The 24,315-nt window shown below is 43.3% G+C and overlaps 1 long non-coding RNA gene across 13 annotated transcripts in view; it reads right to left on the reverse strand.

Moving 5' to 3' along the window:
* The window catches only part of LOC309377417, a 204,505-nt gene that overhangs the window by 155,004 nt on the left and 25,186 nt on the right, over window positions 1–24,315 (reverse strand). For 8 of the 13 annotated variants that reach the window (XR_014171542.1, XR_014171543.1, XR_014171544.1 and 5 more), the window contains exons 1-2: window positions 5,537–5,862; window positions 3,839–3,904 (exon numbers count right to left, since the gene is read on the reverse strand). This is a non-coding gene — a long non-coding RNA (uncharacterized lncRNA). Of the gene's footprint in view, window positions 1–3,838; window positions 3,905–5,536; window positions 5,863–6,041; window positions 6,482–22,341; window positions 22,420–24,315 lie in introns of those variants that run through there. The other 5 variants (XR_014171540.1, XR_014171541.1, XR_014171538.1 and 2 more) reach the window with 3 other exon arrangements.

A 24,315-nucleotide genomic window follows, 5' to 3' on the forward strand; every position in this document is an offset into this window, starting at 1 on the left:
AGAGAAGACTCCCTGGAAAAGACCCTGATGTTGGGAAAGATTGAGGGCACAAGAAGCAGGGGACGACAGAGGACGAGATGGTTGGACAGCGTTCTCGAAGCTACCAGCATGAGTTTGACCAAACTGCAGGAGGCAGTGGAAGACAGGAGTGCCTGGTGTGCTCTGGTCCATGGGGTCACGAAGAGTCAGACATGACTGAACGACTAAACAACAACAAGAAGAAGCCACAATCATAGGCATTCAAGAAGAGCCCTATGGGATCAGGCCAAAGGCCCATCTGGAACCTAATCTTGTTCTTACAGTGGCCAACCAGATGCCTAAGTGAAGTCAGATGCTGCAGCACTCTCCCTACTTGTGATTTCCAGTAATTCCATCTCTACCCCTTTGTTCCTGTATGGTCCTTTATAGGAAAAAGGTTCCCCACCTGAACAGAGAGACCTTGATTTCATCAGCTGTAGGGGGAAATATGTTCTTGACTTCTATTCAGAACATATTCAGTAAAAAACAGGTATCTCCTAGTTAGTGTAGGCAACTAGCCACAATCTCTCTAAGGAAAGGATGTAGCTGGCAAGTTTGACCAGTAAGATATTTAAGCCACCCTTCTGGTTCCATTAACCCTGTCCTCTCCAAACACAGACTCCATAACAGTTACTGTAAGTAGCAAACTCATAATGATAACTTTGTAACATGGGTTGGTCTCCTTTAACTGGGAGGAAATCTTACCCTTTATCATTTATAAACTTTCTCTTCCCCAGCCTAAAATGTGTTGCCTAATTCAGCAAGGATTCCTTTTTTACAGCACAATCATAATGACAATCTTATAAGTCTCATTGAATTGAATTGGGATTACTCCCAGGTAGGTGGGGTTAGGATTGCAGACGTAGTCAATTAAAAAGATGTCCATTGGTTAATCTAACTAATCTATCAATTTAGTGCCACATCCCTGCATTTTACCTTCAACGATCATATCATGCAAAGTTCAGCTCCTAATGAATGTAAGTTCAAACATGAATCCAGCTCAGAATCGACATAGTCTACTGGTGGCAAGGACGGCAGCAAACTGTTTCATCACCTTGAGCAAACCAGCAGCATTACATATTGCTGTGACATGCTCCCATGCACGCCTGCTTTTTTCATATTCAGATACTGTATATCTGCCATTTGAAAGGCATTATTCAATTCATCATCCCGCTCTAACTCTGCAGCTGTAAAGATACTTTAGGCAAAGGGTGTCCTTTTCTGTTGCTCTATTTGTTGTAAGAACATTGCTGCATTTTCAACGCACCATGCTTTGCTTTGAGCATAAGAAAAACCCAACAGTACAAATAAGAGGAGATCATGTGGAATGCAGCAAGATACTCAAATTCACCCAGGTGCATCGCAAGGCAGCCTTCAGGCGCCACTACCACAAAAAAAGACTTTAAAATTCTATCATTTAAAAAGTTGTGTGGTGACGTTTAGCCTTTATATTGTTGTCCAAAGTTAACTGGCAAATTACATGAGGTGAGTGGCAATGATGTCGGTGGACAGATTTAATACCAAGCTGACATCAGCCATTTTGTGTAGATGGTTGGCTTGCCCACAAACCTTTTGAATGGCAATATCGTGTTTTTGACATAACTCTCTACTGTAAATATATGGGAGCAAATACCACACCCTCTGCTTCAAGCTTCCGTTGCACAAGCCAAGTAGTATATTATACTTTGTCCAAACTAAACATTACAAAAAGCACGGCTGCTATTTGCCCCAGAGCAATATAGTGGGTACTCAGCACATCAGATGTTAAAACACAATTCTGTAGTGCAGTGGTCACCAACATTTTCGGGTCCATGGGCACATCTGTAAACCAGAGAAAATCTCATGGGCACTACAAACACCCTGAAACCAAGCACACGCAGTCTTTTGGCTACAATAAAATGCTTCTTTCAAGCTTAATTTCAGTGTGGGTGAGTAAGGGACCCTGTGACCACAAAGGAAAATCTATGTGGACATATGTGCACCTGCATGTGCACACTGGTGACCCCTGAGGCAATGGGCAGTTTTTATTCTGCAGCTTCCTCTCACTTTCCCACATGCAAAATATTCAAATCCCCAAGGTGCCATGGTATGTGTGTGCATCCATCTTCCTTTCTTCTCTACCTCTGTGAAGAGCAGAAAGGGACCAATATGGTGAAAGCTAAGACCATGAATTGTGGCAGGGGCCGTATTGAGGCTCTGAGCTGTGTAGGGCTTGGGGGGATAATAATTTTTATTAGTTTTCAATTACAATAACCCAATAATAGCCTCATTATAACAATGACAAATTATAATACAGTTACTAATACCAATCATTCAGATGCCAAATTATATAATTTAGGTGCCCCCCCCCACATGATAGAATTGATGGTTTGATGATTTACTTTATTTCTGTGTTCCAAAATCTTATTAATTCCAATTACACTCCAGTCAAAATAACAATCCCTTATACAACTGCAATATTAACGGCTTCCATACATATTGACACATTAAATGATTTGTAAAGCTGCAAGTGAAGCATTCAAAATATATCCTTGTTCTTACCGTGTGTGGCAATGATTCTGTCCGTGATGATATATCTTGCACCACTTGGAGACTGGGGTGGCATGCAACTAGAGTTTACCACTTAACCTACACCATCTGGCTGGTTCTCCTGCACTTTTGCATTTGCCCAGGGAGAAGAGGACGGGCCTCCTGCCCCCCCATGGAAAAAGAGCCCCCCATTGCAGTAATCCAACCTAGAGGTTACCAGAGCATAGGCCACAGAAGTTAGGGTATCCCAGTCCAGATAGGGGCATAGCTTGGCCACCAGCCCAAGCTGCTAGAAGGCACTCCAAGGCCACCAAGCAACAGTAATGGCTCCAGGAGCACCCCAAACTATGTACCTTCTCCTTAATATAACCCCCTCAAGAACAGGCAGTCTCCAATCCATCTGGTCTAGGGAACCACCCACTAACAGTGCCTTATCTGGATTGAGCTTCAGTTTACTGGCTCTCATATAGTCCCTCACCAAGGCAAGACACCAGTCCACTGCCTTGCCTGCAGATAAAAATGAGAAATAGAGCTGTGTGTCAGCAGCATATTGCTGACAACACACTCCCAAACTCCAGCTGATTCCACTCAGCAGCTTCATGTAGATATTAAACAACACGGGGGATGGAATTGAACCTTGAGGGACCCCACATTGAAGACCACATTTTGCCAAAAAACATTCCCCAAACATCAACCGCTGAAGACAACCATCCAAGGAGGACTGGAACCACTGCAAAGCAATGCCGCAAAAACTCAACTCAGATAGCCTCTCTAGGAGGATACAGTGGCTGATTGCATTGAAAGCCACTGAGAGGTCAAGGAGGATTAACAGGAACACATTGCCCCTGTCTCTCTCCTGACAGAGATAATCATATAAGGCGACCAGGGCAGTTTCTGTGCCAAAGCCAGGCTAAAACCCTAATTGAAATGGATCTAGAAAAGTAGTCTCCTCCAAGAGTGCCAGGATCTGGACATTGACCAGCCACTCAGTGCCCCCCAAAAGGGAAGATAGCAACTGGCCAGTAGTTACTTCGGTTTTCAGAATCTAGGGGTGGTTTCTTAAGGAGCGGTCTTATCACTGCCTCCTTCAAACAGGCAGGAATCACCCCCTCCCCGTAAAGAGATATGTTTGTAAGGGTGCCAAATTTACAAAACATGTTTTAGAGGACAAGCTATGGCAAACATAATGCATCTTAATGGAATTGTGGTGAAATGGATGGCAGCTAGAGAAGGAGTTTCATATTGATAGTCATATTCTTACCATAAGGGGTATATAAAATATGGTACTCACATTTAGAGGCACTTAGATATGGGTTCTTGGATACAGGTGCTAGACTTTTTCTGCGGTCTTCATTGCCTTTAGGAGGAAATAATGGGTCAGAGTGTCAATGAGAATCATTTGTGCTTTTATTCAGTCTGGAAATGCAATGAAAGGGTAATAATAAAAAGACATTCTGAATTCTCCCTTTTAGAAATATGTACGCTTGAATGAACAAAGTAACAAATCCCCTTCCTGGAGGTATAACATATTATGCTGAGGAATAAATATCCATGGATCTTACTCTTTCTTTCTCTGTTACTACGATGGATTCATATCCAACCATTTATCGATTTAAGGCTTTACTTAATTTTTATGGCTTCCCACATGAGGAATATCAGTTGACTGCTGAATGGTTTTGGTCGTATATCATGCAGTAAGAATGGAACTTAAGTAAAAAAAGCTTACATAGAATCTTTCCCACTTTCTTGCCAGAGCAGCTGTTGATGTTATACTAGTGCAAAAAGATGCTGCAGGCAGGACATGGGCACAGAAGTTGTGATCAGAAGTTCCTTCTCCTAGATTAGTTGCTGACCAGAGTTAATGAGCCACTACTGACCATCACTTTCAGTAAAAGGGCAAATAAGGGGGTGACTCACACTCATCCAAGATGGAAACTCAAGACTGGTCCAGGGCATGATCATCTCACCTATCAGGTTTGTTCACTGTCTACCTATCCATAGGTAAGTGAATGGGAACTGAAGCTGAGTGCCAATGCCCCCTCAAAATTGTCTACCCTGTCTGTGGGCAGAGAAATTTGGGGAGCCATTTCCTCAATTTTCTCCAAGGAATGAGAAATTCTCCAACAATGTCTTGGGAAGTGGGGATTACCATTTACAGTTGGAATAACACGTCTTCTTTCTGCTCCAAGTTTTTCTCCCCATCACTGCAGGTTGTTTTGCTGGCAGTTTGGCCACCATTTTGTATCTCTGCAATACTTCAGAATTTAAGTGTTGTTACAGAAGAAGAGGAGGAGGAGGAGGAGGAGTTTGGATTTGATAAAGCTAGTCACACTCAGTTACTATATTTAACAAATATATTGGAGTTTACTTATTGCAAGATTATGTACTGCAGAAGCTTATAGTTCCTTTACTATAGTACTGTCTTTTAATGAGTGCACACTTTGTTAACTTGCTACTTTCATTTTAAATATCAACAGCTTGTTTTAAAACTACAGTGGTACCTCGGGTTAAGAACTTAACTCATTCTGGAGGTCCATTCTTAACCTGAAACTGTTCTTAACCTGAGGTACCACTTTAGCTAATGGGGCCTCCTGCTGCCGCCGTGCTGCCCCCGCACAATTTCTGTTCTCATCCTGAAGCAAAGTTCTTAACCCGAGGTACTATTTCTGGGTTAGCGGAGTCTGTAACCTGAAGCATCTGTAACCTGAAGCATCTGTAACCTGAGGTACCACTGCACTACAGTATTACTAAACACAGACAGCTTTGAGGAAGCAGTTACCCTATTCAAACTTTTCTACCTTATTGCCCTTCTATTTTCTCTGCCCCAGTTAAGCCTCACCAACACTATAACTGAGGCATAGCTGTCAACTTTTCCCTTTTCTTGCGAGGAATCCTATTCGGAATAAGGGAATTTCCCTTTAAAAGGGGGGAAAGTTGGTAGCTATGAACTGAGGATTCATGTTGAAACCCCATTCCAACCCCTACTAACCCATTGAAGGTCTGTTTTTGCTGCACTGTTGTGAAATCTTCCTCTGACTCCCCTACCAGACACTAGAGACCAGCGTTCCAAACTGCCTCTCACTTCTTAGCACTGGGGTCAGCTTCTCCCCTCAACTCCGCACTCTAAGCCACCATAAGCACATGAGAACCTGCTGAATCTAGCCAGTAGCCATCCAGTCCAGCATCATGCCCTCAAGTGGCCATCAACCCACTCTGCCTTTCTTTGGGGGGGGGGTCTTCTTTCATCTTCCTGGACCATCTTCCTCTGCCTTCTTCTTTTGGCTGTCCACCACAAACATCAGCCCACACAGACTGACCCTGACTGACTAGCACCCACTTATTCCAACCCCTCCAGCCCAAGCCAATCACATTCACTTCCTGAAAATTCTGTACCAGCACCCACCAATCAGGATGTGCACATCTTCTGTCCTTCATTTGCATACTGAGAGTTCTATCTCTAACCTCTTCCCAGTGACAGTTAAACCAACTTTTACCTGACCAGAAAGAAGACTTCCCCCATCAAACACATTACAAGGTTCCAATGAGTTCTTTTTTGCCCCTTGCAGTTCTTTGCATGTCCCTTCTAGGACACATGCTTGTCCTCATACTGAGAAAACCCTTTTCCAAGTAAATCGTATTTGAGAGGTCTTTCAGGTGTTGTATCTTCTCCCTCCCCTTTAAAAATAGATCCACGTTGGGATGGTTATCCAGAGCTGGTTCTGTCGTTTGGCAAAGCCTTGGGAGGAACTAGTTTATTGTAGTTGAGGATCCTGTCCCATTGCCTGTGCTGGAAGTTAGGTTCAGCTGACAGTGTGGTTGGCTTCAGTACTTGGAAGGAACAGAGCACCACCTTTTCCCTTAGCCCAGGCAGCAAAATGTACTGGGCTGGTGCTGTGCTTATCTGATATTTGCACTTGAACTGGATAATTATGCCCTGTATGAGAAAAACCAATTTTCATTCCAGTATCTCAATTGCAAAAACAGATCACACATCACACATATTTCTGCTCTTTCCTCTCTGCCCACAGACTTTCAAAATGGGTGATTGCCGGGGGGGGGCATCATACTGGTATCTCAGCTTTGAAAAGTAGATCTACCTCCTGAACCTGCATCCGAATTTCATCCAGATAGCTTGATGTTAAAGGGAAACAAGTAAACAAACAGAGAATGTCAAGCAGGCATGTTAAAAACGAAGGGCTCACGTGGCTTTAGCAATTATGCAGCGTGAGAATGGTCAGAAATAAAGAAGAGCTCAGGGAAGTTCAAAATCTCACTTGAGAGCTGCCCAAGACAGGACCTGCAATTTTGATTAATGCAAAGGCTTCACGGAGACCAAAAGTACTCCTTTAGCATAGAACTGTTATACTTTCTCTCCATTTTCTATCCCGGTCTTATCTCTTCCAAGCCCCCTGTGCTTAAGCAGCAAATGAGGCTGAAGCTTTCTCCAGCTCCTCCTCCTCTTCTCCTCACCTCCTCATCCTGAATTATCTCAGTCCTACAGCAACTCCAGGAGAAGTTTAAAACAACGATGCATTGTGAAGTGATATTAAGGCTCTTTTAAAAAAAACAAAAACTATTTGCCACACACTTTTTCTGGACTGTTACACCTTCTCTATGTGCAAATGAAATTCTCTTCCTGGAGAAAGATAGATGAAGTACAGTTTTTAGTGTTCAATCTCAGGTTGCAGTCAGCCCACCTCTCATTGAAATCCACAGCAAAACACACGTGATTTTAATGAAGTAGTATTACACTCCAGGTAGAAACATTACCATCACACAATTTGGCAAAGTCAGAATACAGGAAGGGAAAGCAAATAATTCAGAGGCCCTCAAATTGAGCGTTTCGGATGATGGCGGGCAATCTGGCTTGGGTTCTGAATCAATCAATTCCACAAACTGGTTGGAACTTGTAATGGGGCGAAAGTATGTTTTTGTTAAGCACTAAGCTTTCTGAAGCAATGTTATGTGTGATTAGCTCTCCTAACCAGACACTGCTGTCAGTTTCTTGGTCATTGATGTGGCCCGTGTAACTATATAACCATCATGATCATATTTATTTCCTATATAATTCACTTGGTAGAATTGCTTCCTCCTATTGTGCTCTCTTGGAGACTTTCCTTTCTCCGCCGTTGCTTGCTGCCTTTCAACTAAAAATAAGTCATTCAGACTGAAAGCGTATGGAAAAATGCAGCACCTCACAGAGGTGCAGCATAGAGGCTGTCATTTGGACAGGATTGATTCCCACCTAGGATTCCTGAGACGTAGTTTTTTAGTCCATTTTGAAGCTGGCTTCATAGCTTGCAGAAGCATCTCTTTGGGATTCACTGTTAAATTAGAAATTGGGCTCATTATTCACACTCTTTGGCCCAGAGCGAAATAGCTGCATTAGACATGTCCAAGTGATTAGATATCCTCAGGGGGAGATTGGACTCCTTCCCCCTTTTGAACCACAGACTCTCATGCTACACCATAATCCTGCATTTGAAAGTTCTCTCCATTTCAAGAGGAGTTTGCAGTGTGCCATGGAGGAGGCTGCTGTTTGAGAAACACAAACTCAAAGCCCCCTTAATTGATTTTCCCTTAAACAAATACAGTGGTACCTCTGGTTACAGATGCTTCAGGTTACAGACGCTTCAGGTTACAGAGTCCGCTAACCCGGAAATAGTACCTCGGGTTAAGAACTTTGCTTCAGGATGAGAACAGAAATCATGCTCCGGTGGTGCGGCGGCAGAGGGAGGCCCCATTAGCTAAAGTGGTGCTTCAGGTTAAGAACAGTTTCAGGTTAAGAACAGACCTCCGGGACAAATTAAGTTCTTAACCAGAGGTACCACTGTAGAAGTTTCTTCATAATGATCACCTGGCTGGATCAAACCAAAAGAACATCTAACACAGTATTTTGCCTCACTGGTGGCCAGCCATATCATGTGGAAAGTTCACTGGTTATTTGTGTTGGAATAACCATTCCCTGCCTCTCCCAGCAGCTGCTTCATCCATTTGTACTACAACAAAACATTACATGATGTAGAACTCTCTAGACCTGAGGAATGGAGACTAGGAAGACTTAACAGCTGACTGGATTCAATGCCCATTCATGCCACAACGTGGCACAATATATTATCTTGGCTGAAAGTGGGAATGACAGGAGCCGCGAGGAAAGGCTGTAGTTCAATGGTAGAGCAACTGCTTTGTATACAGAAGGTCACAAGTTCAATCCCAGGCTGGGTGAGATCCCTGCCTGGAACACAGAACAGCTACTGCCAGTCAATGCTAGCCGTACTGAGCTAGATGGGACAATGGTTAAATTCATTATAAGAAAGCTTCCTATATCTGCACACTTAGCCCAACTGAAACCAATCTATTTAACAACACAGTAGGCCTTACTGTCTTTAATGGAACTTACACCCTAGTGGCTGGAGACCCTGGTTTGGGAAACCCTTATTTATGGGGGTCCCTTCCAACTCTATGATTCCATCATTCTATCATTCGTGTGTTTGGTATTGCAGTCTGTGTGTGCTTTACTCTGCATTGTATTGCAACCATAGTCTTTCACTTATCTGGAGTACATCAAACTCACAAAGCAGGAATCAGCACTTGATAATCCCTTACAGTAGAGAGTGCACTGTAGTTATTCACATTCAAGGCCTTTACCATGGGTAATGTTTTCTTAGCAGCATGCAAAAAGAACTCTACATGGAATTAACATTTAAATGAAGCTATGCTGTGCTTTGGCCATCTATTATATGTGAACTATATGAAGAAAAGAGTGACTCCTCTTAAGAGGACTAGGTAACTTGGAAACAGAATTCTTTACAGAGGCAGTGTGCATCCTGTATATCTAGATGTAATTACCTCAACCAAATTGCTTAATCCCATAGCAACTCAAAAAATATTGCAGTGGAATTTCTGATTTCACTGTTCTTACTAATTGCATTTTATATATTGTTGTGTTTCATATTTTGAAAAATGGTGTAGTACAGAGTACCCAACTGCAATCCTATGCCTGTCTACTCAGAAACAAGTTAATTTGTGGTGCTTAAGAGGCCAAGAATAAACTTACTCACAGATGAATGTGCGCAGGACTATAGCCTATCAATTCTATGTGTATCTACTCAGAAGTAAGTCCCCACGAAGTTTGGTGGGATATGGTCCTTTTCAAGTGACCATAGAATTGCAGCATAAGAGTGTGAGCTGGGAACAGGGAAATCTGATTCAAAAGATTTTGAGCCATGAATTCACTAGGTTGCATTAGACAACCATTCTGTCTCAGCATCATCTATAATACACACAAAATTCTGTCCTACCTTACAAGATAAATGTACGTGTTGCAATTGTTACTGATATAATGAATGTAAGATGCTTTGAACCATGGTTATGCGACTATCTGAAAGCTAAGTTCTGTTACATTCATTGATGCAGTGTCTAAAAAAACTAGACCAAATATTCCTTAGTGTTTTTCTTCCTTCTTTCTGAGCTCTCAGAAGAGCAAAAGGAAGTTTGAAGTATGCACTGTATCTAAGACCTTATTGAAATACGCCGCTCTCCCCAGTGCCATCCATTTTTCATAAGTATTGTCTAAAATGACCAAGAGCACAACAGCCTATAATTGTTTCCGGGGTCTGAATTGAAATATTAAAGTCTCTTAAAAAAAAAAAAGATATAAGAAATTATTCTGTATCAATGCCCTAAAGAACAACTAGTGAGCTCTTAAAGAAATATAGACAGCTGACATGAATTTGCTCTGAGGTACTTGCACTGAACAAGAGTAGTGATTAGGTGTCACTTAAACACAGCGTTTGTTAAACATGAGCTAATAAATGTACTCATGTGATTTATGCAAAAACTACAGTGAATACCAGTTTCTCTTACGCTTAAAGCCACAAGAGGGTGTTGCCTCCAGTTCTGATTTCAAAAGAAAAAAATAGTATGATAAAGAGGTTATTGTGTGTTGTATTTTTTTTTTTTAACTGTTAACTTTTGTGCCATCTTCCCATTTACAGACCAGAATTATAGTCTCTGTATCTCTCTCTCTCTCTTGGGACAATTTCGTGGGAATTTTCGTGGGGGAAATTTCTGGGAATTCTGTTTTGCACCACCTCCATTTGGCGAATATTCTCTAGCATTTTTGTAGTAGTCACTATCCCTTCCCCTCAATCCCAAAGAGCAATGCTAGGCCTGGGGCATTGTGGGGGATATAAAATGGCAACTCAGTTGCTGCATTGGCAAAGAAAACCTTGTGATGTGGGGGGGGGGGTAAGAACCTTACTAAAGGAAAATATCTCCTTCCCAAGAGTATTTAGTGACACTGTACTCCCAATCTCATGATGTGCAAACAGGGTGAAGAATTTTTGGAGCCCATCTTCACTCAGCTATTATTACATTGGTACCTCGGGTTAAGTACTTAATTCATTCCAGAGGTCCGTTCTTAACCTGAAACTGTTCTTAACCTGAAGCGCCACTTTAGCTAATGGGGCCTCCTGCTGCTGCCGCACCACCGGAGCACGATTTCTGTTCTCATCCTGAAGCAAAGTTCTTAACCTGGAGCACTATTTCTGGGTTAGCGGAGTCTGTAACCTGAAGCGTATGTAACCTGAAGCATATGTAACCCAAGGTACCACTTTACAATTTCAGTTTCTTAGCCGCCCTTCCCCATAAGGTCATAGGTTGGGTTCAAACAATTAAAAATACAATATTAATTCAGTGTAAATCAAGTTACCATCACAGCTATAGGCTTGGTCCCAAATATATACATATACACAACTTAGGTGTCAAAGACTAGAGTGCAGCAGAGCATCTTCAGCACATGACAGAAACTAAACAATGATAGTGTTAAATGCACCTCTCTGAGGCACTGGAGAAGCTGCATGGCCCGGAACGGGGGGCAGATAGCAGGCAGGGGCGTGACTGGCACACATCCTGGGGGCGTGGCACGTTGCCCGGGGGCATCACACGCATCCCGAGGGCATTGTGCCTGGTGCAGTGGGGGGTGCGCAGCACATGTCTGGGGGGGTGGCTGCGATGGTTGGTCCCCCCCCCCATTCCTCTGCCAGCACTCTGAGGTGGAAATATTATAATTTAGAAGCTGCCATAGATAATGCCTTCTCCTGGACTGCCACCCCCTAAACATTTGAGGTTGTGAAACTACCAAGAGGGTCCCCTCTGCTGATTTTAGCAATCAAAAGTTTATAGGGAAAGAGACACTCTTTCAAATATTTGTGGCAAGAGTCATATAAGGTTTTAAACACTAATTTTAACACCTTGAATTAGGCCCAGAAATGAACTGGCATGCAGTGCAGCTGTTTTAAAACAGTGTTTATGAGAGTTATGAATTAAACCCCAGCCAGTAACCTGGCTACCGCATTTTCGATCAGTTGAAGTTTCTGAGTCATCTTCAAGGGCAGCTCCATGTAGAATGCATTACAATAATCCAGCCTGGAAGCTACCAGAGCACATTGGAGCCACTTACTGTAATATACAGTTACTGGCTTACACTTCCATGTGTGAAAGAGTTAACCTGAGCCCACAGCTCAGGTTGCCTCTCAGCAGCACCTGTTCCCATCCCTCGTTTCACTCTCCTTTCTCTTCATGCTTCCTGAAAGAAGGAACCATGAGTCTCCCTGCAAGTGAAGTGAATCTCTCCAAAAGTGAGATTTTACAGCCTGCCTCTTTGCTAAACCAAAGATTGCATGATCCTTTTTGTAAGGAAATCAAGTACATTTGTTTTGAAGTTGTTTGAAGCCTTTGTTCATCTTTGTTTTACTGCCAACAGATGGGTACTTGTTTGCTGTAACAGATTTCTGGAAAATCTGTGAGTAAAACATTCACTTATTTGCAAAGCTAAGTGTCTGTGATTTATTTTAGCCTAAGTATTTTCATTGGGAACATTTATTTAAAGCTAAATGAGGATAGATGCAAAATCCAACCAAGTTTAAATGTGCCCAGAGCAATCGCCACTGTGCCTAACTCTGCTACAAGAAAGCAAGAAATCTCTCTTCCCAGCCTCTCTCTCCAACACCACTGACATTTTAAAAACAACTTACCATATTTTTCACCCTATAAGTCACACCGGCCCATAGGGCGCACTTATTTGGGGGGGGAATAAAGGGAGGGAATTATTTTTTTCCCCGAGCCCCAAAGAGCAAAGAAGCCATGACAGCGAGTGGGATGGATCCCGCTAGCTGTCCTGGCTCTGTTTTTAGCCTGGGGCTGGGGGTCCGGGAGCGAAGGCGAGGTTGCGTTCAACCTCGCCATCGCTCCCGGAGCTTGCTTGTGGGGTTGGGGGCGGAGGAAGCCCGAGCTCCCCCCAACCCCAGCCCCCAGAACAGGCTGTTGCTCGCAAGGCTTGCAGACATCTGCGCGAAGCACGGGGCGCGCTCCAGAGTGCACCCCGTGCTTTGGGCTGCAGGCTGCTGCCCACGAGCCCGGCGGGATCTCCCGTTGGGCTCCCAAGGCTTGCGGATAGCTTCCTGAAGCCTGGAGAGGGAGAGGGGTCAGTGCGCACCGACGCCTCTCGCTCTCCAGGCTTCAGAGAAAGACTGCATTCGCCCCATAGGACGCCCACACATTTCCCCTTCATTTTTGGAGGGGAAAAATTGCGTCCTATAGGGTGAAAAATACGGTAGATCTGTTGTGTGGGGAAGTTTTGGGCCTCCAGATATTGCTGAACTACAACTCCCATTATCCCTGATAATTGGCCATGTTTTCTAGGGCCTATGAGAATCATAGTCTAGCAATATCAGGATTGGAACTATTTTTTCTTGTTTTGTGGAACTGTCTGCCCCAGCCAACTCCTAGCTTACTGGATTTTGATCCAGCATTGATTTGTCCTTGTAAAATACCGCAGTCTCTGCTTATTACTGCTTCCTAATATTCTCTGTAGGGACGCGGGTGGTGCTGTGGGTTAAACCACAGAGCCTAGGACTTGCCGATCAGAAAGTCAGCGGTTCGAATCCCCGTGACAGGGTGAGCTCCCATTGCTTGGTCCCTGCTCCTACCAACTTAGCAGTTTGAAAGCACGTCAAAGTGCAAGTAGATAAATAGGCACTGCTCCGGGGGGGAGGTAAACCCTGTTTCTGTGTGCTGCTCTGGTTCGCAAGAAGTGGCTTATTCGTGCAGGCCACATGACCCGGAAGCTGTACGCCAGCTCCCTCAGCCAATAAAGCGAGATGAGCACCGCAACCCCAGAGTCGGTCTGACTGGACCTAATGGTCAGGGGTCCCTTTACCTTTAATATTCTCTGTAGGCAAATAGATTTCACATGTGACATCTCTACTGTCTCTAAGAAAAAAGGTATCCTGGTAAACCTGTCTGCAAATTCCATTGAAAGGGGAAAGGGAAGCAAAACTAAATTTGGGGAGGGAGAGGGAATTCTTTATTAAGGGTGATGACCAGCTCTTAAAGGGTTTCTATACTAAACCATTATTTAAACAAACTGAAACATTCTTTAAAATCTAGCTAATTTCAGTGGCAGAGATTCAATAATTCAATTGGGTATCGAGAACCCGTGACTACCCTGTTCCTAGGGTGCAAATAACTAGACAACACATGGCATATTGGTTGTGGGATCAAATAAGACCACAACTTTATTGGCTACATATGTGAGGTTTGGCCATAGGCATTGTTGTAACTGGCACAGTGAGAGAGAAGCCGAAAGGTCCCACAGGCCAGGCACTTAAAGTTCCCCTGGGCTGCAAGGGCTGCAATTGGTCCGTTTGGTTTGCGCCCAGGGAAATGCCCCCTAACTCCTGCTGCCATTGGCCCATTTGGTGGCACGAAAACAATCCAGCCTGCAATAGGTTGGTTTACCAGGGTGGCCTGGGGCCCACCCACGAAGCCACCTGCCTGATAAGGGGGTGAATAGACTTAACTCTCAAATTAAAATGAATGGGATTTAAACATTCCTGAAACTTAATGAATTGTGCCCACTTCCGGAACAGCGCGCTCAGCATTGGGTCAGAGTTTGAGTTCTGAGACAGACTCGGCACCTGGAGAGGCGAAGCAGGAGCAACAGGAGACGTAAATTGCCCCTACTTGGGTGGATTTCCCAGGAGCAGAGGCTCAGCAGCGCAAAAAAAGGGGTTTCCCCACACTAGAACTGGACTTTAAGACGCTTTAAAAAAGAAGAAATTTAGGGGAGAACCTCTACGCAAAGGAGCTACACGGCCCTCTGGTGCCTTCGCCTCCAGACCCCATGAGCTAGCTCTGGACTCTCCAGTAAGATATTGACACAAATTCAAGGAGCGCCCCCCCCCCAATTTATACAGTGAGAAAGGGGTTGTCTAAGCCCCAACAATACATTAGAAACAAAAAAAGGGGGGAACGAACAAACAGATAAAATTAAGAAGTTGCGAGTGGATGCTAAGAGGGGGTCATCCCTCACAACAGAAATTAACGCTGCAGAATCAGCAGTGCGGTAGAGATCTTGAGGGGCTTCTCTGATAAGGGGGTGAATAGACCTAACTCTAAAATTAAAATGAATGGGATTTAAACATTCCTGAAACTTAATGAATTATTCCCTGTGGAGGCAACCATATTTTACCCTAATGACGTACCTGGGAATTATGCTACATCAGAGCTGCAGAACATTTCCTAAGTCCAAGGGCCACATTCACATCCATGCAGGGCTGACCCATCCATGAGTTAAGGTGAGATAACTGCCTCAGGTGACAGAATCTTCAGGGGCAGCCGATCCCAATGTACATCTTTGTTTCCTCTTGTTCCTGATACAGTATAGATTTCCCCTCACCCCTTCTTACCTGACAAGGAGGGAGACACCACTTTGGGGTCTGCCTCAAGTGCCAAACTATATTGGGCTGACCCTGCTTCTGGGCAACCTTTTGTGGGCTGGATACCAATAGTGGAAGAGGTCAGAATCAAAAGTGGACAGAGCAACAAATGTACATTTTACCTTTCTCCGTAGACTAGTTTCTACACACAGCCCTATGTAGCCCTCTCCTCTGTCCATACAAGCAAAAGGCTATGCTGGAGTTCAAGGATGCATTTCACCCAGGCAAACCCACTCAAGGAGGATGCAAATCAGGGCCAGTAAACAGTGTGACCTGGAGAGAGGAGGCGTGGCATGAAGGGTTCCAAGGGCCAGAATAAAAGACCTGGAGGGCCGCATTCACACACACCCCTCTCCCCACCACCTGAGGTTCCTCACCCCTGTGTGACACCATGGGACAATTTTGTTCCCATGGTGTGTTCTGTCCCAAAGTTGAATGGGATGCCACCATGAAACCAAGACCTGAAACAGCAACAAAACATTTTTCCCCCTGGGAAAAACATCCACCACTTCCTCTTCTTTTAAGACACATCCACCCTCTGTCTGACAGTTCTGAGACGCATATGCACACAGAGATTAGTAATCCATATTTCGGCAGCATTTTCTACCCATTCTCCAAAATGCCCCCAAACACTGGGGAAAACAAAATGAGCGCAAAATCTTTCACAAAAGTGTGTTGGGCTCATGGGGTTGGGTAGACATGTTAAAGGCATCATTGCTCTATCAAGTAATGCATTTCCCATGTTCGTATATGTCAGGCTTTTTTAAAAGTCTTTTGTGTGATTTATCTCTCTGTCACCTTTTTCTTATCACTGTTCTTTCGCTATTCTTGAAACAAGAATGAAAGGATAAAGGAGAAGAGAGGCAGCTAAAGAAAAGGAAAGAGAAAGAGGCAGAAAGACGGCTGCGAAGAAAAGTTTTGTCCCATTAAAAAAAACACACGAAATATCTCATTCAGCCGTCGCTCTGTCACCATTATCACTTGTATAATGACTGGCATGTTACCATCTTCATTCAGGAGTGTTTTTAAAAATCATGCTGCACTGTCAGGAAATAGAGCCTTGTTAAGTCAGGCATGTTAACACTTGCATTGCTGATGCGTTGCCACCGCTTTATAAAATACGGTATAAATTGTTCATTTCCCGCTCCCCACAAGCTGTTCCCAGTTAAGAACAAGTATTATATCCTTGCTGGGTTGTGTCAGACATATCAGGGAACAGGTACAGTGGGCACAAGAGTTTTAACTGTGCAAATGCAGCCCTGGCCACTGCAGAGACCAGGCCTAAAACCAGGTTGAAATGGATCTAGATCAACCATCTCCTCCAGAAACCCCTGGAACTGACATCCCACCACACGCTCAAGTAACTTAGTGCCTGGCCTGAGGTCACCTAGCAAGCTTTGTGACTGAATCGGGATTCGAACCCTGGTCTCCCAGGTCCTAGTCCGACACTCTAACCACTACACAACACTGGTACCTGGAGATCTGGATTTGTGACTAAATCCCAACTCAAAATAGCAAGCCTGGGAGATTCCTTTGAAAAGTGCTTGGCCCTTCTAGCATATCACAACATTTCCCCCTCATAGTCTGACCTACCCATCAAACAAGAAGGCGCCAATGGGACTATAGAATTGGAGGAAAGGATTAAACCCCCTCACCATCTGCTGCAGTCCCAGTCCTCAGAGACAGGCACAGCAGCAGAAGACAACACAGCCGAACACCGGCCAGGGGCCCAACACTGTCTCCTCACCATTGTCCCTTCCCCAGCCATGACGTCATTTCCTGTGTCTGTACTTTGGTGAGAGTCATTTTCCCTCTCTCCACTGACTATGAGGAGTCCTGCCCACCCACTTTTCTACCAACAGTGGACTTAAATAGGGTGAAGGGCAAGAGGACAAGAGAGAGAATCTGAAGCCACCCATTGCCTGTTGTGATGTGTTTCCTTTCGCAAAGGCTCCAATATTATTGGTGCCACCATAGAACAGGTTCTGCTGGTCCCACCTCCTCATGAACTTCAGATGGGACTCATATGGAAGTACAACTGATGTTCAGCTATGTTTCTTGTACCATATGGAAAAATGTTCATTTAATATGTGCCACCCTAATATATAATTTCCATTTATATTTATGCTTTCTGAATGATAAGACCCAACACTCGGTAAGCAGAGGAAAACTAATACAGAGAAGTGTTCGTTTCGCACTTTATTGAATTGGAATATTAATCATTGTTATCCAATTAGTGAAACTGTTTAACATATTATTCTGCTTTCTTAAAGCATATTTACAGTCACTACTGCTAAATATACTTTGTGAGGTAAGGAACAAACATTGCTGTTTTTAAAATTAGATTGTCAATTACTATGAATCAATATGAAAATTAGAAAGTCTCTTTCCTCGGCCAATCCAAAGGTTTTGACCAGTGTTTCACTCGCCGACCAACCTTTCAAATTGGATTTTGCCTAAATTGGATCTATTAAATTGAATTCTAAGGCAATTCAAAAAGACTGCGAGCTTAATTGGTTTAAGATGAGTCATTTTCACTTTAGTTACTTAAAGCAAAAGCATTTCTTAAAGGAAACGGTAAATGCCCAGCAGTCATTTTGCCTTATCAGTGTAGAATATCATAACTAACTTTAATAAATAGTCTATGTAAGTTGGCAGTAACAACAAACTAAGCACTGTTGGTCATTGGAGGGGTTCTAGCTACTTAATAGTTGGTTGCTATGTTTTCGTTGGTTTGTTTTTACTGAATTCAATGGGAAGTTAAGTATGCATATATTTCCATCAATTTGTCTGAAGTATCCTTTCCCATTGTGTTTTCTTCCACCTGTTTTGGACCACAGTCAACATGAGCCTCAACCTGCATGGCCATGTTGCATGGGGCTGATGGAAGTTGTAGTCTAAAAGAGCAGAAAGCCAGCAGGATGGAAAAGGCTGCTCTACTTGGAGATGAAATGCTAACACAGAGTCAATGCAATTCATCATATCATTTCCATCTGCTCCACATCCCTTCCTGAGGACCATCTATGCCGCCAAGAGGACACCAAGATAGCAAGGTGCTTTTCCTCACCTCCTTGGAAGTCTAAAAATCCTGCTGAATACATGAAGCAGCAAATGTTAAGAGGTAAGATTCCATGACCAGATTCTTTCCTCCTCTTCAATCCGCTGGTTGTAGGCTCCAGGAGGACGTCTTAAATTAGGGATGCCATCTGGACAACATGGGTCACAGTTCAGTAGCGGGAGGCAGGTGGCATTGCATCTGCTCCCAGTAATTATCCAAATTTATCTCCCAGCTGGGAAGCAGAATCCTAATAATTATAGTGTATTAATAGCCAGACTACTTAATGGGCTATGGTAGGACTCAACAGATGAAAGGCAAATTAGATATTAGTTCAGTAAATGTTGCTATGTATAGTTGTGGCTGCTTACGACAATGAAAATCATAATGTGGAATTAAACTTGAATGTTTGCAATCACTGGTTGCACCAAAATTTGGCTGATGTTGCACATTCCACTGCCCATCCAGTTGAAGGTAATGCAGTGCAGATAGACAATATTCACATATGATTTATGTCCACTGTTTCTGATACACCAAATGATACATATGTGGATGCTTTCTGATCCATCAAATGATATACAGTATGTGGTCCTTTTATTTATTAGTATCAGTATTAGTATCTTATGGAATTGACAATATTTAAACCCTTATACAATTTCCCAGCAGTTGTATTGTGAAGCTAGAAACTAAAGGCATTCACGGGTAAGATCACAACCTGGCACAGTTGACATCTAACTTGCAGACACCAAGCAGGGCAGTGTGGCTGTGCTTGGCTTTAGGTGACTATGTGTATAGAAATTCAAGTCCTCAAAGGATCTGGACCAGAGGTGATGGAGCACAGGGACAAAAGGGTCAATATGGGGGATCCAGAAACTGCAAAGTATAGGGTCTAAATGGAGAAATCATTCCTAAATCAAATACATCTGGGAACAAGAGGATGTTAGGTATGGATGGGGGGACAAAAGTCACATGACCTCAAAATAATTTACCCATAGAGAAAACATTCCTCAAAAAGGCTGATTGGTCAAGTGGTCTCCTCATGAAGTTAGCAGCAATCAACAAGCATTTCAGCAGGAGTAAGGATTTAGTAGTTAAGCTATTCTGTGCATGGGCAGGTGGCATCCGTAGTTCCTGCAGGTTCACAGCAATCCAGAGATTCAGTGAGATCAAGGAGTTTATTATTAAATAATGTTTGTATGTCCATCTACAGTGGTACCTCCTGTTAAGAACTTAATTCGTTCTGGAGGTCCGGTCTTAAGCTGAAACCTTAGCTAATGGGGCCTCCTGCTGCTGCCGCGTCACCACCGCGCAATTTCTGCTCTCATCCTGAAGCAAAGTTCTTAACCCGAGGTACTATTTCTGGGTTAGCGGAGTCTGTAACCTGAAGCGTCTGTAACCTGAAGCATCTGTAACCCGAGGTACCACTGTACAAAGCAGCTAACTTTGGGAACTAACTGGCTGCACATACACAGGATCTCATTTTCATAGTACTGCTGAGCTTTACAATCTGCATTCTAAACCAGATAATTACAAACTTCAGCGACTTCACTAATAAAAATGAAAAATGGCCTCTTTATGGTCCTACCTCCGAAAGGATGGTGGCCTCCCGTATTTTTGCTCTTTGTTTTATAACAAATGTTCGGATCTGTTTTTCCAATGTGAAATAGAAAAGCTCAGGTGTTTCAGTGCTTTCTCAGGTGTAACAGGGGTGCCAGGAAATTCAGTTGTTTGTGTAGCCCTCTAAGCCATTCATCTCCTGGAAGCAAGCAGATCTGGAGCTTGTAAGGAAATGCTTTATTGCTTTTGCCGCTGTAGCCTAAATGTGAAGACATCACTGCTCCCTCAAGCTTAAAGCAAATCCTTTAGCTACACACATGCTTTGTGCAAATTATGCCCAGAACATTACAGCAAGAAAGTAGTGGAGCTTGAATTCAACAATGTAAACATGTTTTATTCCATATGATTTATATACCAGTGAATTTTCTCTCATCTCTCTCTCTTTACATCAGAACAAAAATCTGAATTGCCGTACTACAAACTAATGCATAAGGTCTCATTCTCATCATGTTGTCATGACAATATGAAAAAGCCAAAGGCATATGGAGGATAAATACTGTCAACGCAAAATTCCACATAGCTGTGGCCATGGCATTTCAAAGATAAACATTTGAAAAAATAATATGACTGGCTGCAGTTGTGTAACTGAAACACAACTGACTAGGCAAGCAGACAGTACTCTAATGAACAATATCATTAGAACATGTTTTAATTTAGAATTGCCCTAGTGGAAAATGGGCCCCAATTTCACCTAAAATGAATTTCCAAAGTGAATTTGAGTCAGGATCACTACTTGGGGCAAAATAGCTAAGGATTTTCCAAGGAAATAAGCAGAGCTTCAATAAGACCAGCAAAAATTATTGTGGGATTCTGCATATCCCTATATGGAACTCCCCAACTCTTTTTAAACAAGCGCCTTGAATATCTTGTGGCTCTTGTGAGCACTGGATATTCTTTTGGGAATTTGGAGCTGAGTAAGAAATTCTCCATGCATTGGCAAACTTGAGAAGATTTGGAACTACATTCAACGTAGAATTTCCATCAAAGTAAACTTTTGAGGTAGATTTGAGGAAGTTCAGGGGAAGTTTGGATACGGTGAGCAACCTTCCTCAAGGGGTTCCATACACTCTTAACTCTATGGACTTCATTTCTAATCATTGCTTTCTTCTTTGAGTAAAAATACTACCTGAGACCTGAGCCATTACCCCAAGCCACATGCCATTAGAGATGTCTTTATAGACATTACCCTGCTTTGACCAATAGGCATAGCCACATAGAAAACACCAAGAGAACCAACTGCTATACTTTATGTTCTTCTTATATTGGGGTTTTGAGGCACCATATCATATCATTGATATGGTGCCTCCACTGATTGATTGATTGATTGATTGATTGATCGATCGATCAATCTCCTTTATTGGCATAGAAAAAGTGCATTGTATACATGGACACAACACAGTTAACAAAACATAGTGGAGATACTTTTGGATAAAACTGTCCACACATTATGAGGTATGAAAATAGCTCTTAAGACCTATGGTGACATAATTTCATGGCATCACTCAAAAATCTTGCCACAACCTTCACAACGTCATTCCTACAATTGTTCAGCAGATAAGGCAACCTGGAAGTGTCAGTGCGATAAATCTCCTCCTTCATTTAGGGGGCCAAATACTTGAAGTATTTGTAGTGTAGTGAGGCACCACATGACAAGCATTTGTGGGTGTTAGACCACTCTGCTTCCAAGTTGTACCATAGGCAATCTGCACCAATGTAACTTCCAAATTTCTTTTTTTGTACTAGGCAGTGTCTGCAATTTTTTACATATGTCTTATCTTCCATTGTATAATAGAATGTGCAATGCCTTATTTTCCACTACATCCCTGTCTTTTCTGGAAAAGAATTCCCCATGTCCAAGCTTAAATTCACTTTCTGCACTTTGGGATGCTGAATGTCTAAGTGCTGGAGAGGGGAAGGAGATTTGAAAGGTCTATTTTGGCCAAAATGAGGCCCAGAGCAACAGGAAGTGCCTGTCAACATCACATTCAAAGTCACTCCAAGTCAGTGAGTTATGGTGACAGGATAACCGATTTGTGACAATGGGCCACAAGTTATTCATTAAGAATTGCAGGCATCTTTTCAATTGTCCACTCTGTCAAGTGGTGTTTTTTTTCATTTGAGCAGATGGTGAGTCTTCAAGCTGCTCATTGTAAACTAAAAATAAACACTGCCCTGGGACTCCAGAAGCTCTCAACATAACCTTTAAGAATCTGACTGACTGAGCCGTTACAAAGACAATTAAATATTTACAATATTGCATTTGTGTAAACACACTTAAGGTTTAATAAACTGTACACTGAGCATGAAGAAACAAGCAGAGCATACAGAAATCCAGCTCACCTTGCCTTTCTGATCATCCCAGCTCAACGATCTCAATTTTTCATTGTGTCTATTGGATCCAATGCTTCCAGCTAAAAACTGGGACAAAAAGTAATTTATATATACAGTTTTACTATATACCTATATAGTCAGAGTTTTACTATATACCTATATAGTCAGAGAAACGCATCTGGTTATTTTAGAAGCCCTATTTGGGCATTATTACCTCCATGTGAGTGGGATGCGGGTGGCGAGTGGGACGCGGGTGGCGCTGTGGGTTAAACCACAGAGCCTAGGACTTGCCGATCAGAAGGTCGGCAGTTCGAATCCCCGCAACGGAGTGAGCGCCCGTTGCTCGGTCCCTGCTCCTGCCAACCTAGCAGTTCGAAAGCACGTCAAAGTGCAAGTAGATAAATAGGTACCGCTCTGGCGGGAAGGTAAAAGCTGTTTCCGTGTGCTGCTCTGGTTCACCAGAAGCGGCTTAGTCATGCTGGCCACATAACCCGGAAGCTGTACGCCGGCTTCCTCGGCCAATAAAGCGAGATGAGCGCCGCAACCCCAGAGTCAGTCACGACTGGACCTAATGGTCAGGGGTCCCTTTACCTCCATGTGACTAAGATGATGTGGAGAAAGAGCTTCCCCTACCCTAGCTGCTACATCCCCTACCAGTCCTGTCCACATACTGTCCATGCATTGGGACTTGTCTGCAAAAGGGAAGCCTGTTGAACAAGTGTAGACTCTCCATATAATTTGAACCCAGTGCATGCTGCTAGCTATGGGGCTGTTGGGCAGCCAGTTTTCTTCCTCTCGGGATGTTCTGCCAGAGCAGCTCTATCATTTTCTACAGGGTCATGAAAATTAAGGAATTGCTCTCCCACAAATAGGAGAAAGGGTTGTAGCTCAGTGGTAGGGCATCTGCTTCCATACAGAAGGTCCCAGGTTCAATCTTTGGCATCTCCAGGGCTGGGAAAGAGTCCTCCCTGGAACCCTGGAGAGCCACTGCCAGTAATGAGCTGGATGGATCAATGGTCTGACTCAGTTGAAAGCAGCCTCCTGTGTCCATAGTTTGTGCCCTGTGAGTGGAGTTGTGAATTGGAGGAATCCATTTTGTGTCAGCTCTATGAATCTATTAATACAATATCTAAGTCCAAAGCAGTCAAATCTATTTCTCCCTCCCCACAAAAAAAAAAAAAATCCAAAGTGAATCCAAGTGAATTCACCTATATATAATCATGTTATTAACATGGTCTAATTAGGAGGTCCTTACAGTGGTACCTCGGGTTAAGTACTTAATTTGTTCTGGAGGTCCGTTCTTAACCTGAAACTGTTCTTAACCTGAAGCACCACTTTAGCTAATGGGGCCTCCCGCTGCTGCCGTGCCGCCAGAGCACGATTTCTGTTCTCATCCTGAAGCAAAGTTCTTAACCCGGGGTACTATTTCTGGGTTAGCGGAGTCTGTAACCTGAAGCATATGTAGCCTGAAGCATATGTAACCTGAGATACCACTGTATTATCATTAGAGCAAGCTTCATTTTTGAAATGCCATTCGTCACTTTCCATCGAACCTCAACCAAATTCAAATTTAACTAGGGTTTAACTAGGAAAAGCACTGTTTATTTATCAAGTGTTTTTGGAGTGTGGGTGTTTTCCAACCAACTATAAGTGCATTGTCTCAAAACTAAGGATCTTCCCCAAGGACCAAGGTCCTTGTTCAACAGAGAAGTAGCATCCTAGTACTTATGTGGCCTACTGCCCCCACCAAACTCTTAGTCCAGTACACTGTAAAACTGATGGTGCTTCCATGCCCCTCCCCTTTTATTTTCACCAGCAGCAAAACCACCCCAGTAGAGAACAAAATGTTTTTCTTTCCTTCTCTCCGACTGTCTCCAAGAGTGATGGAGACTGTCAGTGAGGAGCCGAGCATTAGCCTTTGGCAACAAACGGAGTGGATGAGATTGTCAAACAGAAGCAAGACGTGAACAAAATTGAAAACTG

Source organism: Podarcis melisellensis (genome assembly GCF_964234715.1).
Source record: "Podarcis melisellensis genome assembly, chromosome: 9".
NCBI lineage: Eukaryota > Metazoa > Chordata > Lepidosauria > Squamata > Lacertidae > Podarcis > Podarcis melisellensis.